General features: G+C 47.3%; 1 pseudogene; it reads left to right on the top strand.

Moving 5' to 3' along the window:
* Positions 1-802: 802 nt before the first annotated feature.
* Positions 803-4213, top strand: LOC125534271 (annotated as a pseudogene).
* The last annotated feature ends 1052 nt before the right edge of the window (positions 4214-5265 follow it).

Consider the following 5265-nt stretch of genomic DNA (forward strand, 5'->3'; position numbering starts at 1 on the left):
TCACTGTCTGTTCTTGCAGGATGAACCATCGATTGGCCTCGACGTAGCCCTCACTCTGGATGGACTCCAGGATGGCGGTCTGCTTCGCCATTTTCATCGCTTGGGCGGCCTCGTACTCCGCTTGCGTGTCCGCCATGGTGAAGCCCGCAGTCAGCTCCTCCTCCTCCGCCATGGACTTCGCTCCCGGCGGCTGCACCCTCCCCCTCCCTCCCTTGCCTCCTCCTCCTTGCCGTCGTCCTCCTTCGGCTTGGGCGAATCCGGAGGAAGGCCCACACCGCAACGGCCTGCTCGCTTGCCCGAATCACCTCTAGCAGCTGCGGACGGCACTCCGAAGTGAGCATGATGTAGGTGATGATGCGGCGCCTCGGCATGATGCGGCAGACGGATTGGAAGTAGCGGCAGTGGAGAGAAGAAAGGGGAAATGGGGCGGATAGGGTTCGGCTACCGCCGTCCGGCTTAAATAGCGGGCCTCCTCCCTTGCGCGACACGCCGGAGCGGCCCCACACGGCGTGGAGTGGAGGGGGCACTCGTTGGACTAGCGGTCTCTCAGTATCCTCACGCATGCCCTATCAGTCAGTCTGACGTGATGGACGTGTCTGAGCGTCACATATCCATCTCATAGGATGAATATGGGAAGTGTCGGTTAGTCCAGGCGATGAAAAATCCATTTGGGTAAAAAATCGTCCGGACATTGACCCGATAGCCTGTCCGAACATTTATTCCAGCCATTTGGCCTGCCCATCTTCCCTCGCGGAAGCAAGGCCGCCTTCACTTCCATCCGGTTAAAAAAAAAGCCCCCTCCTCCATCCAGCCGCCGTGCGCCTCTGCCTCGACCCTAGGATGGTCGGCGACGGGCCGGCGATCGGCGTCGACCTCGGGACGACCTACTCGTGCGTGGCAGCGTGGCGGCCCTCCCACAACCGCGTCGAGGTCATCCCCAACGACCAGGGGAACCTCACCATGCCGTCCCGCGTCGCCTTCACCGACGCCTGGCGGCTCATCGGCGACGCGGCTCTCAACCAAGCCGCAAGGAACCCCGTCAACACCGTCTTCGGTAAAATAACAGATCCGACTCGATCTGCTGGTTTACTTGATTTTTCAGCGCTAGTCTCTGACAGCTCGATGGGTTCGTGTTCAGTTCCCCTGTCATAGATCGATTCTTTTCTTTGCCTTGGTTAGCTCCTATTGTTGTACATGTCTAAGATTTTCACTCCACATCGTTCAGTATTTAACCAACATTACCTGGTTTTAATTAAAACTGAGAAATTAGCTACCTCAAGTCCTCAACTAGTCATCAGTCAACCCGTGCGCTGGCCACAACCCACAAGTAGTATGAGTATACTTATTACTTGAAGTTCTAGTTCTAAACAAAATATATATGTAAAGCGTGAAATATTGTGAAAACACAAGCACACTATTGAGAAGTCTTTATTTGAAATGTATGGTCCTTCAATGCCTCTGATAAATCGGTTTCCGGTCATGTTATACAGTGATATGTATGATTTTTCAGTTGTGTTACATCCTGATGACTTCAGATTTGTATACTTTGTCAAAACTGTTTCACTAAGATTGAAGTTTTCCATGTCAGAATCTTTTGCTGGATTTGTTTGAATGCTATTAATTCCAAAAAATGCTTACTTAATGTACATAAATTGTAACCCACATGTTTATGTGCTCTGTTGTAAACTTCTTTTTCTGCTGATGGTCGTCCAGACCGATTCCATATATCTAGTCTTCTGGTTCAAGATTATTTTATATATCTGTAATTCTGTATGCTCCAAACATTACTACGCGTCGTATCCATATGATTGTGTGTGTTTGTGTGTGGCAAGTTTGGTTAAGATACCTTTGTAGCACAGATTCAAATCCAAGCTTGGTTGAGGGGCCTTTCTCAACACGCATATGGATACTAATCATCATACCACGTCAGCCATAGGGTGAAGATTACATGATCCAGATTTCCTATCGTATTGTGATCAATAATCGATGAGAGCTTCTATGAGGTCTGCAGTTATTCTTATAAACAGAATATACACAGGAATGGTCCCTGGTTTTTAGCAAAGGAAACATCGAGTGCCATTTCAATTTCACTACAAAAAAGGATTTGCTGCCTAAAAAAAAAGATGCACATGTATCCAGGGAAACTCATAGGTTTTGTACAAGCAAATACTGAGATTGATTGGTGTCCTATGTCACTCCATTTTGTTGGAAAATAAATCGTGTTGAAAACTGTATGGAAACTTCACAAAATCACAACTACAAGTTTAATACGCAGCAGATTTAGGATGTTGTGAGCCCTTGACTGACATGCATGTGCTCCTGTCTTGTGAAATGCATTGCAACTTGGGTTAGTTTAAGTCAGTTGTTCTGTAAAATTGCTTTGAAATATGTATTGTGTGATGCATCTTGTCCCTAAATATGGTGTAACAATATTTTGATATGTTGCACTTCTGTAACGAACTACTGCGATTTCTTCAGATGCGAAGCGACTGATTGGCAGGAAATTCAGTGATGCGTCTGTGCAAGGAGACATGAAGCTATGGCCTTTCAAAGTCGTTTCAGGTCCTTGTGACCGACCGATGATCGTGGTGCAGTACATGGGCCAGGAGAAGAAATTCACGGCAGAAGAGATCTCCTCCATGATACTCGTTAAGATGAAGGAGACTGCCGAGGCCTACCTCGGGACGTCGGTGAAGAACACCGTCATCACTGTCCCGGTCTACTTCAACGACTCCCAACGCCAGGCCACCATTGACGCCGGTGTGATTGCTGGCCTCAACGTCATGCGTATCATCAACGAGCCCTCTGCAGCAGCCATTGCTTATGGTCTTGACAAGATGTCCGGCAGCAGTGAAGCGAAGACGGTACTCATCTTTGATCTCGGCGGCGGTACTATGGATGTCTCCATTATCAGTGTACAAAATGGCGTCTTCACGGTCAAGGCCACGTCCGGTGACACCCACCTTGGCGGGCAGGATCTCAACAACCGGATGGTGGAACACTTTGTGCAAGATTTCCTCAAGAAACACAAGAGTGACATCAGAGGCAGCCCGAGGGCGCTCATGCGGTTGAGGACGACCTGTGAGAGGGCCAAGAGGATGCTGTGTCCACCACGGTGGAGGCCAAATTCGAGATCGACTCGCTGCATGACAGCATTGACTACTATGGGAGGATCACTCGTGCCCGTTTCGAGGAGCTCAACATGGACCTCTTCCGCAAGTGCATCGAGCACGTCGAGAAATGCCTCCGCGATGCCAAGATGGACAAGTCTAGGATCCACGACGTCGTGCTTGTGGGCGGCTCCACCCGGATCCCCAAGGTGCAGCAGCTGCTCCAGGATTTCTTCGATGGGAAGACGCTCTGCAAGAGCATCAACCCTGACGAGGCCGTTGCCTACGGCGCCGCTGTCCAAGCTGCCGTCCTCAGTGGCGAGTGTGACCGCAAGGGGCAGGACTTCCTCCTGCTGGACGTCACTCCGCTCTCGCTCGGAGTCGAGGTTGTGCCTGGTATCATGAGTGTGCTGGTTCCCCGGAACAGCACCATCCCGGTTAAGAGGGAGGGGCCATACACGACAAAATTCGACAACCAGACGAGCGTGCTCATCAAGGTGTATGAGGGTGAAGGGGAGTTGACCAAGGACAACAGGCTCCTGGGCACGTTTGCGCTTACCGGCATCACCCCAGCCCCAAGGGGCGTGCCGAAGTTGATTGAAACCATTGAAGTCGAAGCAAACGGCATCCTCAAAGTGACGGCGGAGGACATCACAACTGGAAACAAGAAGAGCATCAACATCACCACGGACAAGGGCGGGCTGAGCAAGGAGGAGATCGAACGCATGGTGAAGGACGCCGAGAAGTACAGGTCGGAGGACAGGAAGAGGATAATGAAAATGAAGAAGGAAGACGAGGAGGGCTGGCTGAGCAAGGCGGATTTTGAGAGGACAGTGCAGAATGGCAAGAAGCAAGTGAAGAAAATAAAGATGGAAGACGATGAGGGTTGGCTGAGCAAGGAGGAGTTTGAGCGGACGGTGCAGCATGCAAAGAAGCATAGGAAGCAAATAAAGCAGGAAGTCGGAGGCCCATAATGCCCTTAAACTAATTACATGAAAGAGGAAGGCGATGTGTTCTGCAATCCTACTGCTTTTACTAATGCATGCTTAGCAGTTAGTACTGGTACTGACATTGACTAATCGTTTATCTATATATCAGTCTTATGCGTTTTATGGGCATCAGAATACTGATGTTTTTATATTCTACTCCCTCCGTCCTATAATATAAGAGCATTTTTGACATTGACCTATAATATAAGAGCATTTTTGACACTCAACAGACTCGTCAGTGTCGAGTGTCAAAAATGCTCTTATATTATAGGACGGAGGGAGTATCACTAGTCATTAGCCATTGGATATTTGGATTAGAAGCAGGATGTATGTTGGATCTACTACTGTAGGCCCGCGTGAGATTAGTTGTAGCCGCTAATTGAATGCTTCCTAACTGCTCCGGTAACCCACGCTCAGGTTATTATCTCTCTCCATCTGTTTCTTTTTCCCTAAGACGTTGCTTCCTTGTTGCATTGCTTTCTTAAAGCACGCTAGGTTAGCAGGTTCAAGCACCAACGATGATGGAAGCATTACTTGTGAGAATCACTACATCTGATCTTTTAGGAAACATAACCACTAAATTCTAAGGTATAACCCCCATAGATGATGCTTCTACTGTAGGTGACGAATCTCCAAAATCTTCCTGATTGTTTCTATTCCGTAACACATATGGCAATGGAAGCATTTTCCTTTCTTTTTTTGAATTGCAATGGAAACATTTTTTCATGAGATGAAAACAATTTATGTAGCTATTGATGTAAACAATTTATGTAGCTATTGATGAAAACAATTTGTCACATTCCATTGAAGTTATTGGTGCAAACATTTTTTCAACCAATGGGCACATACTTATGTTTTGTAATGGAAATATTTTTCAGTGTCAATGAAACACTTCTTCACGTCGGTGCTTCATACTCAATATTTTCCACAAAATGTAATAGAGCTTCATTGCTTATCATCCGATGTGTGATTCAATTTGCTTCATACAGAAATTAGTAAAGATTCATTGCTTATCATTCAATGCTTTGGTTACACAAGCTTTGCCGTATCTCAGTATTTTCTGCGATGGCAGACCAACGCATATGCAGTGTATATATAGGGTGCAGAATAAGTTATTCTTCATCTGAGATAATCTTACCATCATTTCATAATTAAATTATGTTTCG

This window comes from Triticum urartu, chromosome 2 (genome assembly GCF_003073215.2).
Source record: "Triticum urartu cultivar G1812 chromosome 2, Tu2.1, whole genome shotgun sequence".
Lineage (NCBI taxonomy): Eukaryota > Viridiplantae > Streptophyta > Magnoliopsida > Poales > Poaceae > Triticum > Triticum urartu.